The 13,223-nt window shown below is 46.4% G+C and overlaps 1 protein-coding gene across 2 annotated transcripts in view; it reads left to right on the forward strand.

The window, feature by feature from the left end:
• Positions 1–13,223, forward strand: part of OTUD5 (OTU deubiquitinase 5) — a 559,146-nt gene that overhangs the window by 22,043 nt on the left and 523,880 nt on the right. The window lies entirely within an intron of this gene.

Raw genomic sequence — 13,223 nt, forward strand, 5'->3', positions numbered from 1 at the left:
CAGTTGAACGCCAATGAGCTGTCATAAGAATGGATCCCCAATTGGCTGCACTGGCCACGGCTGAGACAGGCCCCAAAGCCAACAGCTTTCTCTTCAGCAACAAGTTCGTAAAGGATCCGTTACATTCTTTCGTACATTGACAGCTCTTGAAAAGGCCCAGTCATCTCTCTGCGTGGTCTTTCACAATCGCAACCTTTTTGTCCGGTCTGGCTGATATAGAGGGTGTTCAGAGTCTGCAACCATGCTGATTCACCGAAAACCGCCCTCTACTCCAACAGGGCCAAGGGTGTAAGGGACGTTACTAATGAGAAGGGGCTCCTTCTGTTCTAAAGGAAATGACATTGCCAGTTCGGGCACCCCAGGTTAGCCTTCTTCCTCCATCTGTTATCTGTGGGAGCAGGACGGCTTTTTTTCTCTCCGACTGGAGATCTTAGGCATGATCCATGGGTATTGGAGACCATCTCGGACTACAATATTGAGTTCAGTGGGACTCCACATCAACCCCCCCCCCCGCCTCTCTATTTTCCTCAACAAGATCAGTCCTTAATTCAAGAAGGCATCCTCCACCTGTTACAGAAAGAGGCCATTTGACCCTCCTGTTCCCATCCCTTCGGGTTCTGCAGCAACATCTTTGTGGTAACTAAAGGGGGAGGTTACTGTTTGGTCATCAACCTAAGGAAGTTCAAGGCTGGATCCTCTATCACCATTTAAAAATGGAAGGAATCCCACTTGTCAGAGGCCTCCCCGGAGACAGATTGGGTTGTCTGTCTCAACCTAAAAAGCATGTACCTCTCGATTACCATTTTCCCGCTTCACCTGAAATTTTTACAATTTGTCTGGGACTGCCAGTGTTGTGAGTTCTGAGCCCTTCCCTCCACCCTTTCTTCTGCCCCTTGATGCATTACCAAGATGCCGTACCTGGTGGTTAAACACCTGAACAATTCAGTTACTCCAAGACCTAGGTTTCCTAATGAACGAGACAATTCATCCTTACTCCCTCTCGGAGGATAGAGTTCCTCGGCTTTCAGATACTCGTCGGCATCGCTTTCGCTTCTTCATCACAAACTGAAAGTGGTCCAAAAAAAGATTCCATTCGCTCTTCACTGAGACAGGGTCTTCCTCTGAGTTCTCATCAGGATAGTGGCTCTACTGGCATCAGTACATGCGATCTCGGACCCTCCCTTTGCTCTACAGGGCTCTCCAGTGCCTGAAGACCAAACACCTTTCACAAGGTTTGTACTATTCAGAGGTAGTGAGTTAACTCTCCAGACCAAGTCAGAACTTAAGTGGTGGCTTAACCACTTGGTAGTTTGGCGCGACACAGCCATTTTCGGCTCATATCATAGGCATAGTCCTTGAGTCAGGTGCCAGACTGTAGGGTTGGACATCCAGGTGCGGAAATGTCACCACTCTAGGATGACTGGCTCCGGGCGAATCCCATTTACACATAAACTGCCTGCAGCTCCTGGCGGGGTCTTTTACAATCAGAATCATAGCGCAGCAAAAAAAAACAGTTGCTGTATCTTGCTTAGGATGGACAACATCTCAGCAGTTCAATACATAAACTGACTAAGAAGGGGACCAAATCCAAAGTCCTCGTAGAGATTGCCAAAGACTTTTGGCACTGTTGTCTGCTTCATCGCATCTCTGCAACAGTGGAATATCTCCCTGGCTGCAACAATACAGTGGCTGGTGGGAACTGGCGCTATCTGAGACTCAAGTGCGGGAAATTAATCCGACCATCTTCTAACTGTTTCAGGGTTAATGGGGTGCTCACAATACGGACCTGTTTGCATCTTGGCTGTCTACTCCACTTTGGAAGTTCTTCTCCTGGAGACCAGATCCGATTGCCCTAGCTACGGATTTCTTTCTCCAGTGCTGGAATGGACCACTTTATTTCACTTTTCCTCCTGAGCCCCAGAGTTTCAGCCCAAGCTCTCAACCAGAAGGCGGAGCTGATTCTGATCACCCCATGTGGAGATCTCAGCCATGGTTCCCCTTTCGTCCTGGAGATGTCCTGCGACTTCTCAGTCCAACTTCCCTGTCTTCTAGATCTGCTTCTAGATCCAGTAGGCCTCTGACATCCGTTGACACAGGACAGTCTACATCTCATGGTCTGGTACATTTCGGTGGGCTTTTGGGAACAAGTAATCTTTCATTTTGCGCTCTTGGCCTGACTCCATTCACAGGCTTTTTGCCTCAGGATGGCAAAGATGGCTGTGTTAGTGCAACGCAGAGAGTCTTGATCCCTTGGGGCCTCCATTACTTTTGTCCTCAATTTCCTAGCCAAATTAGCATCTTCAGGGCTAGCCTTTTCCTCAGTAAACAACTGTTGTTCTGCAATTTATGCAGGACATGCGTTGATTGATGGAAAACCAGTAGGGGACTATTCTCTTGCAAATGGCCATGAGAGGCATCCGCTTGGCTAATCCTGCCTCTGGGACGTGAATGTGGTTCTCACATTCTAATGGAATTGGCCTGCCAATTCAGACCTATCCTGGAAACAACTTTCAGCAAAACTGACTGCTGCTTTGTCTAGTGTCCTGCACCAGAGTGTCCTATGTGAAGCTGTTAGACTTAACAAAGTATTTTCCCCAAATAAGGGTTTCCTTTACTTTTATCTAGGAGAATGAAAACCTGCTCAAAACAGATTACCTATTTAAGTTTTCCCAACAATCCAAAACTATGCATTGAACAGTGTCTGAAAGAATACGAGGACCGCAGTAGGGAATTGCGACAGTCTATTGGGGGGTCAACTTTTTCCAAAAGCCATTTAACCCAATGTCTTCGCCCACTTCAGCCGGTATTGACACCAATGATTTTGATGGATATTCAGTAAAGGGAGCAATGGCTTCTAAGTCGTACTTGTTAGGTTCCCAGTTGCATGACGTTATGAAAACAGCAGATTGGTCTTCCGACTCCACCTTTAAGACGTTCTATTGCACACAAGTACTGGATGTTGCCTCCGTGTTGTTGGAACAGTTTGTTTAAAACATAATCCAAAGCCTCCGGTCCGGCAAAGCATAAAAACATTTCTAGCTATTGCGTCTAGAATTTTCAATTCTATGAAGAACTCAGAGGCGAGGATTATCCCACCCTAAGTAATTGACAAATTAAAATGTCTTTGAATTAATATTATGACCCACCTTAATTTGTACTTCACTTCTGTGATTCACTATGTTGTTTGGAAACTATGCCTATTTCTCTCGTTCTCTCTGAGGCACTGATTTAGAAGCAAGAATAGGAATCGATGGGCAGGTTAATCTGTAGTCAAGTTAGTTCCTTTGGATGTTACAGGCAGATAGTTCCATCTCCGAATCGTTGCTTCAAAAGGACATGTTAGTTATTCCTGTTGAGTTCTAAGAACTTGTTCAAGGAATGCAGTTCAGCCATCTAGGCAAAGAAAGAAGATTTAAAATGGTGGAACCGTGTTAGATTGTATGATTGGTATAGATAATGTGATGTTGTTGAATGTTGGAAAATGTAGTTTGTTACAATTTAATTTTGCTTGAGTGCTGTAAAAAAATGCAATAATAAGCAGTGAAGAAAGGACAGCATAATTCTCGCCTCTGTCCTTAAGAGTTTAAAATTCTAGACGCGATAGCTAGATTTTTTTTTTTTATCATAGCAGCAAACCTCAAAACAGGAGCATTGATCCTTTTATGAAGAGGAAGAGCACTACACGCAAGGTTCCATTCAGCTCCTTGAATCAACAGATTGTGACTGGCAAGACCTGGACACTGATTCACCAGAAGAGCATATCTACTCTTATAGTGCGAGGCTGTTGCCCCGTGAAAACATCACTATCTGCAATGCTCTAATAAAGAGAGCAGTCGCTATATATGGGGTGCACCTAGAGGAGCAACCTTTTCCTTCTGGAAACCCTCCTCCCCTCTCAGGAAAAGAACCAGTGCTTGTGTATGCTGCCAAACATTCTGGATCAGAGCGAAAAAGCTTTAAAGTAGCCAGCCTGTTTCAAAGCTGTAAGACTGAGGGTGGAAAGGAAGTAAAAACACTCCTGACAAGACCCATCCTGTATTAAGGACAACATCACAGCTGATTCAATTGTAGTGGCCACAGTGAAAAAGGGAACCAGCATTCTAAAATGCACGGCACTGCCACCAGATAAGGCAGGTGTCTCCAACCAGTTGATCGCGAGCTACCCAGTAGCTTGCAGTAACCTTCAGAGTGGCTCCCAGCCTTGAGTTTATTTTTACCTAAGAACTGCAGTAAATGAGTGTTGGCTTTCCTTTTAAAGTTAAGGAAAGGCTATGTTTATATTACATTATTATCAGATAACCGAGCCTGATAATTAGCAGTGCTCCACTCCGATTTATGATCCACGTGGGTCACAGAGATTCAGAACTGAATCGCAGAGGTGTTTAACTCTTAAGTAGAAGTCGTTCTCCACCCAATATTGGAGCTTGAGAACAAAAAGATATTTCTGAATGCTTTTAAATGAGAAAATCGAAATGAGATTGCCTACTGATTAAGTTATCTCTTAATTTTAATTTTCTCCCTTTTTTAAGTGTCGTGTTTACAAATAGCAGGCATCTTGCTCCCACTGGCTGGTAGATCCAGTGCCCTATTCATAACTGAAAGTCATTTTTTTTAAATGGGAGACATTTCTGTGAAAGTTTCTGCAAAACATTCTTAATGTTTTTCTGTACTTTAAATTAAGCCAATTAAGTCCTAATGTTTTATGAAGCATGCTTCTTCAGGTTAAATTCCTCAATTTTAACAAATTTCAGTTTTTTTCCTGTTATAAATATGTCACCATGTCTATATGCCACGGAGTAATATGCCTGCTGTTTGTAAAGACACTTGACATGGGAGAAGATTAAAATGATGAGTTCTATATAATGCATATAAACAAAGTTAACTCTTCAGTTGAATTTGCTCCTATCTCAAAGTGTCTCATTTACACACAGTAAGCATCTTGCCCCCAGAGGCTGGTAGACAAGCTGCAATATTTATAACTGAAAAATAGCTATTTTTAAAAAATGAGAGAAATTTAAAGTGCAGAAAAATCTTCAGTCAAGTGCAGAAAAATGTTCCTTATTAGGAAAACTTTTGCTGAACATTTTTCTGCACTTTAAGTTCCTCCTCCTTAAAGATGTATGTTTGTTGTACATGTAACGGTGCCACATATGGCAAAAGGTATGTTCTGTGCCACAAGTACATACTAAACAGGCTCTCCGTCACCCATACAAATCTCATTCATTCACACGCGGCCATACACCCCACAGACCCTACACTCACTGACACACATGGTAGCCCTATCATAGTAACTTAGTCGGTGTATTGTTCAAACCATAGTCTCTGGCTGCATGAACATTAGGTTCAAAGTCAATGAAGCTGGGCATGGGGGTGTCTGGTAACAATACGTAAGTTACTTGGCATTCAGTAGCTCACAGAGATTTTTCACACATCAGAAGTAGCTTTCTTTTTAGAAAAGGTTGTAGACCCCTGAGATAAGCAAAGTAAAAGTGAAGATGAGAGCCTAATGGAGGACAGCCACCCACACAATGGCGCATAGCAAAGTAAAATGCCCTCCTAAAGAGATATTGATATGAACTGGGGAGGGAGTTGAAAGAGATACTCGGCATGGCTATTGCATAGAGCGCCTATACATACCACCAAGGGTAAAACCAAGAGGAAAAGCTTGCACCAAGGAATGGACTCTCCTACAACAGGAGGTTGGGGCCCTCTTAGTAAATGGAGCAATAGAAAATGTGCCAAAGAAAAATCAATGTGTAAGTTTACTCTGCTTAGGATTAGACACTTAAGGCCTATTCTGGATCTTGGATTCCTGAACAAGTTACTCAAGGCCCAGAAGTCCACACCGCAAGAACTCATTCCACACTCAATGAAAGGGGACTACATGGCGACCACAAAGACCAATACCTGTGCACATCAGACATAATACATTTCTCAGATTCATCGTAGGGGAGGTATGTTACCAGTTCAGGGATGTTCCCTTTGGTATAAAATCTCCACGGAGTCTTTACAAAATGGCTTGCTTTGATGCAGCACACTTTAGACGGTAAGGGATACATGCCTTCCCCTACCTTGACAACTGGCTGTTACAGGTGAACCCACTGACACAATGTCAGAAAAGCATACAACCAATGATACAAACACGGCAAAATGTGGGAATATCCATAAATGGAGATAAATCATCCACAGATCTGGAGACTGGAAGACGTTCTTGGGACTATAACATTCCTAAGGGGAAAAAAAAGAAAGCTGGCACTGACCCAACACCTCACCTCAGCCAGAGGGAACTGTTGCTGACAGTGAAGGTTGTATTGAAACTAATGGCCATGATGGCCTCATGAACACCTCTGAATTCCCCATACCTTGCTCCACTCCAAGAATGGATTCATAGCAAATGGTCCAAACCAACCAGGAACTTTGAGGTTCTTTCATGTGGAAAATTCAAAGAGATAAGATGGAGAACATGACAGCATGGAGAGCCTTCAAACTGCGAACTTCCGGTGACTATAACTACAGATGCATTCCCCCCAGGATGGGGAGCACGCATGAGGTGTCCATGGAGTCATTTAGAAGCTGTGAAACCCATACATGTTTGACAGTTGAAAACAGTCTTCCTAGCGCTAAAGGCATCCCATGCACATGTCAAGGGGAAAACACCCCAAAATCAGATGGGCAACACAACTGCAGCTTTCTGCATCTACAAACAAGCAGAAATATGGCCATGAGATGTCCAAGCTAGCTCGTGATATGTGTAAATGGGCCATAGAGATGAACTTCTATTTCTAAAGTCCATACACCTGCCAGACGTTCAAAACCTAGAGTCAGGCTGGTTAATCAGGCAAACACGCACCTCATACGAATTTGTACTAAAACAAGGGATCGTGGAAAGAATCTTCCAAGAATGAGGCAGGTGAGAAATATTCATGCAAGCATAAAAATTGCCATCAGTTTGTGTCTAGGTCAGGAAAATGTGCATACACTTTTCCTACAACTCAACTGATCGTTAGTGCTCAACAAGTGAAAAATGCATGCATGACACTAATAATAGCAGCTCTGCTGTGGTCCAGACTGGCCTGTTTTTTTTTAACCTGATGGGGATAGCTTAAAGTAGGATTTTTAAGTTATCCTCCTGTAAGGATGTACTAGCCATTCAGAAAAGACAGCCACTCGGATTCACAGGACATGCTCTGAGGACTTGGAATTCGCACACCAAGGGCTTCTGCAAAGATGCACAGAAGTCCTGAGAGAGGCTAGAAGACCTACCAGATGAAAATGTTATATCGCCATCTGGAAATGATTTATGCACTGCTGCTGCAGGGAAAGAGGAATAGGCAGCTGGATAAATTATGCTGCTATCAAATATATAATACACTTTTTAGATGAGTGGCTGTCCTGTATGTAATTATAAATGCTAGTCAGCTGTAGCGACGTTCAAAAGGCCAGTGACGCGTGCAGAAAGAGCCATACACCAGATGTCAAGAAGGCAGCCCTCTATTACCTGCCTGCACGAACTAAGACCAATCTGAAATGGATTTGCTTGGCAAGTAAGAGGTTGCCAGTCACCAAGGAGCCTTTTGTAAGATGATGGTGCAAACAATCGAGGCATAGTACAAGACAACTGTTGCAGCCCTAGGAGAGAAACTAGGAGGCGCTTCACATGGAACAAGAGAGCTACACTAGTGTTCATATCCAACATGTCTATAAAAGAGACCTACTTGGCAGCCACATGGTCATCCATGCATACTTTCGTAATCCACTATTATGTGGAAAGTTGCTGGCAGAAATAAGGACCTGAAGATAGCGACCAGGCTCAGGGGCTTATGAAGACTTATTTCTGATGTGATGGGGAAGGCAGGGTTTGGAGGGGCTAGATTGACCTAAACAAACAAGCATTTGCAATGCAATAGGTCTCGCATTACTAAAAGTTTGAGCTATTGGCGTTGCTAACAATAATGGAACTATTATTAGCAACACCAATAGCTCAAACTTTCAGTAATACGAGACACATTACATTGCAAATGCTTCTGTGATTCCTGTGATTCTGGGCAAATCACTTAGGGCCTCATGTAGGTAGCCAAATACCGGTCGGTAACGGCCGATTTTCGGTAAATATGCCGTTACCGACCGGTATTCAGACAAGTGAGATGTAGGAGTCCAAAAACCACTTTTCGGTAAATATGAGGCGGTAAATACCGAATCATATTTACCGAATTCTAAAATACCGATTCATATTTACCGAAGACATAATTAACGAATCGGTAAACATGAAGTGGTAAATATGAAGTGGTAAAATCTAAAATGACATGTAGGAGCACTCGGTAATTAAGAAATCCAGGAAAATCGGTAAATAAGAGTCTGTAATTAACACGGATTGAAAGCAGGTGGTAACCATCAACAATGCATATAATCAAACCCAAAATGCAACAGCGTGGACAACATGGCCGCAATGTACGTCATTGCAAGGCGCCTACGTCTACAGGCAGCAGGACTGAGGGTGTGGCGACGGGAGGAACAAATCTACAGACAGCGCATCACACTATTCCAGCTGACTGATGCAGAGATACATGACAGGTACAGGCTACACCCCGAAACCATCATGGACTTAATCAGGGACCTACACCCACTCCTGGACCATCCAATAAGAAGGGCGCACGCCATACCCCCACATGTGCAGGTGCTCTGCAGCCTACATCTGTTGGCATCCGGCAGTTATCAGGTGGTGATAGCTGCGGTGGGTGGGGTATCCCAGAGTTGCCTGTCACGTTTCTTCAGGAAGGTCCTGGATGCCATGATGCAGAGAATGCACCACTACATAAGCTTCCCGAACACACAGGCTGCACTGCAGAAAACAAAAACAGACTTTTATCACATGGCACAGTTCCCCCATGTCATCGGCTGTATTGATGGTACACACATCCCAATCTGTCCTCCAGCTGATACAGAGCACATCTACAGGAACAGGAAGTCCACCCACTCCATCAATGTGCAGGTGATCTGTGATGCAGGGAACATCATCACAGATATAGTTGCAAAGTATCCGGGGAGCACCCACGACTCTTACATCTTCCAGAATAGTGGGATCTACACACGACTGAGTGCCGGAGAATTCGGAGAGGGATACCTGCTAGGTAAGTAACAGTGCCGCCCCTTGAAACCTGCAAATCATAGTGTATAGAGGCTTGTTACTGATGGTTCCCTTTTACTCATCCAGGCGACAGTGCATATGCATGCCGGTCATTCATCCTCACTCCCTACCTACACCCAGCAACCCAGAGTGAGAGACGATACAACGTGGCACACAAAACAACACGCAATGTGGTGGAGCGCACGTTTGGACTACTGAAGAGCAGGTTCCGCTGCCTCCACAAGAGCGGAGGCGCACGCCAGTACAAACCCATCACCTGCTGCAAGATCATTGCCACTTGTGCAATGCTGCACAACCTTGCCACGAAAAAAGGTACAGATGTGGAACTGACATATTTTGAGGACAACGAGGATGAGTCAGGCCAGCCAGAGGGCAACGCAGCTAGAGTGCCAACTGCAATCGATGGGAGAGAGAGACGGGCAGTGATCACATGCAACTATTTCTGAGTAAGTAAGGGGACACAGCGAGTTGTGAGAAGTCCTGACGTAGTTTTAATGTGGCACCACGCCATGAACACATGAACAGGCCAATCTGGCAATATACCATCTATACAAGGAGTATGTCCAGGGTTACGTCACCCAATGGGAAGTGGCTAAGCAGGGCCACATCAATGTTTGCGCATACGCGCTGCAGTGGTGGATTGCACGGCCTGTGCATCCTCACTAGAGCCAACCCCAAGCCGCCTGCTGCTCCTGCGTGCTTCTGGGACGGGGGGTGTGATGCTGCTGCTGGTGTCGATGCTCTCCGCAGCATCCCCTGCAGCAGTTGTCGACGCCTGACTAGTCAATAGCACCCCTAGTGCACTTGTCACCTGCACCATCCCCCGAGACAGGTCGCTGCAGCACTGTGTTAGGCCCTCCTGCATCGTCACAGAGCGCCGGCACAGCAGAGAAGTCGCAGTTGCCAGACGGTTGAGTGCCCTGCTGGTGGTGTCCCGTCTCTGGCGTTCCCGGCGCCGTGCATCGATGTCAGCATCTAATTTGCTGCACAACTGCTGGATTGACTGGGACATGTCCCGAATGCCCGCAGCCATGCCGCTAATGTTAGTGTCCATGTTGACTAATGTTGTCTTCATCACCCGCATGTGCCTCTGGACTGACATGACTGCCTTTGATTGCAGGCGCTGTTGCTTCAACATTTGGCCCTCGAGCCCCAAGAAGACACCATGGCCGTCAGTGGGTGCTGGTGGACTCTGGACACGCGACCTGCGGCGCCCTCTTGCTTCCGTCTGTGCTGCCTGTGAGGTGTGGGGCACAGTGGCATGGCTCCCTTCCTGGGGCCCGGTGCGGTCTTCTGGGCCCATGCTGTCGTCTGACGAGGTGTCTAAGGCTCGTAGCCTGGCTGCTGGACGCCTCCTCATTCTCACACCTGCAAGCGGAGATGTGGCCGGTGAGTCGAACATGAGTGGCGATGCTGGCTCTGGTGGTGGTGATGCTGGCTCTCGGTGAGGTGATGCTGGCTCTGTGTGCGGCGAGGCTGGCTGTGTTGGTGGTGCGGCTGCCAGTGGGCCTGCTCCCTGGTCTGCACTTGTGCTGGCTAGAGGTGATTTATGTGGCCGGTGTGCCGTCTCTCCTGCAGCATGCCCTGTCCTGCATGATGTCACATCTGTGGACAGAAATACAACATTGGCTCAGTGTCCCCGAAGGGCTGCATTGCAAGCGTCACAATAAATCATTTCACATTCCAATATGTCCCCTGTCTCCTTGTGCCTCGAGTGCGTGACATGCCTTGTTGCCCTGTAACATTTACGTCATGGTTAGTGTTGCCCTGACTACATCTCCCGGAATGCATTGCCTGTCTGCACTGACACGTGTGGACTGCAGTGTGATTCTCGTTTCACAATGGGGGATGTGGGATAGGGGTAGGGGGGGCAACATTGCTGTGCTTTCGTCTTACCTTGGTGTGTTGCGGCTCTGGCAGAGCTGTCGGCGTCCCCAAGACCCACGACGCTCTCTTGCTCGATTGTGGCCGCCACCAGCTCCTCCAGTTCGGTGAGGGCAGGTGCCCTGTTGGTTCCACCTCCGGTCTGGCTGGCCTCCTTCTGGATGTCGCCCATCTTCCTCTTGGTTACAATCCTGAGGTCATACCAGCGCTTTTTGAGGACCTCAATGTCCCTGTGGGTCACTCCCACAGCATTGACCTGCGCCTGGATGGCCAGCCATATGTTGCGCTTTTCAGCCTCGGGCACTTGCAGGGATTGCCTTCCAAACAGCTTCTGGTGCTGCTTCACCACCTCCTCCACCAGCACCTGGAGTTCCTTGGGGCTAAATTTCAGCTTCCTCCTCCTTTCCCCTCCGTCTTTCTGTGTTCTCTGGCTGGACATGCTGTTCGTTTACCCGCTCGCACATGCAACGGCTCCCTGCCTCTCCTCTGCACTCCAAGCCTCTCCAGGGTCGGCTGATTATGTACACCTGCCTGGGTGTGGCCACTTCGGCTAATGATGTACACCTGCCTGGGTGTGGGCACTTACTGGTTGGGTGGGCTGTCGTTGCACTGGATTGGCTGTTTCGTCAAGTCATGTGATTTGATTTACCGAATCCGTACATACCGATTCGGTATTTACCGATTCGGTAAATACCACCTCGGTATTTACCGATTCGGTAAATACCACCTCGGTATTTACCGATTCGGTGAATTCCGATTCGTATTTACCGACTGTTACCGAATCGGTAACTGTTACCGAATTTTTACCTACATATAACTTACCGATTCTAATTTACCGATTCGGTACGGCTCGGTATTTAAGAACCGGTAAAATTTATTTACCTACATGAGGCCCTTAATCTCCACGTGCCTACCAAAAATGAATGTGTCCTTGTGTAATGTAACTATCCCTCATGTAAAGCACCCCAGTATCTTGGGGTTGTTTTCGCGCTATAAAAAAAATAAATTGTATACAAACTCCCCGGAGCTACATTTGGACATGAAGTTGCAGAGATGCCAATGTTTCTTAGAAGTCCTCGTGAACATAAACACTGCAGAAGGTAAAAGATAGCATTCCTCAGAACACATACAAAGCAGCTCAGACATACCATTTTGTACATAATCACGGAGTTCACAAAAGTACCAACCAAGATGGAAAACATTTAAATTCATGCTGAAAAGAAATGCTCCTATTTAATTACTAAGTCACTTACTTGTAGCATGTAGCTGCCGCCCTTTACACATACAGCTCGACATGGCTGCTGCCATCTTACGATACTCCGGCTGGAATTGATTTTGGGGTACAGGACGGGGAGATTAAATGAAGTTGAAGCTCCCCGCCCTCCTTGAAAGGAGCTCCGCTGATCGCTTGGCAAAGGAAAAAAAATGCAGTCTGAGATGATAAAAAAGGAGCCACCAGAGCAGTTATTTAATTAGATGTAGCTGCCGCCTTGCCTGGAAACATTTGCGGCTATTTAAACGTAGAGTCCAGGGTGAAAAGTGTTGTGGGGGCTGGCAGCTCAGGGGGTGGTATGGCGCACTATAAAGTGATATGCTGCCTTTCAGTATTTGCACACGTTTTTTTCCTTCGTGCGTCATTCTCTCACTTGTAATTAAATTAATTGCAGTTTAAAGGGTAGCGTGTTACCAGCCACGTCTGCTTGCACAATTGATAGTGACTGTCAGTGAAGAACCCGGATCCTCTTAGTCCACTCGTTTTCTCTTAATCACAATTCTCTCCAGTTGCTTTTATGGGAGCTCAGTGGGCAAGATGGAGCATTAGTTGACAAACTCCTATAAAAGGGACACGTCCGCAAGGTCACTTGGGTAGCTAATCACGGAGCAAGTAAAGCTACATCCAATATGGCCGTCACACCTGTTTGGCTATTTAGTAGTATGTGGTCTAGTTTGTCAATTTACTCCCCCGCCTTCTCTTAGGAGCCGCAGGTGTGAGTTGGGCAGTGGTTTACGCATGCGCGAACGCTGGCAAAGCGGTAGCTGAGGCGATGAGTGGCAACAAACACTGAACATACGAGCGCGGTGGCGAAAGCGGTAGTAGCCGAGGTGGCGTCTGGCAGCTCAGGGGGTGGTATGGTGCACTATAAAGTGAGTATGCTGCGTTTCAGTATTAGCACGCGTTTTTTTCCCCTTCGTG

The sequence above is a fragment of the Triturus cristatus genome, chromosome 10 (assembly GCF_964204655.1).
Source record: "Triturus cristatus chromosome 10, aTriCri1.1, whole genome shotgun sequence".
Classification (NCBI taxonomy): domain Eukaryota; kingdom Metazoa; phylum Chordata; class Amphibia; order Caudata; family Salamandridae; genus Triturus; species Triturus cristatus.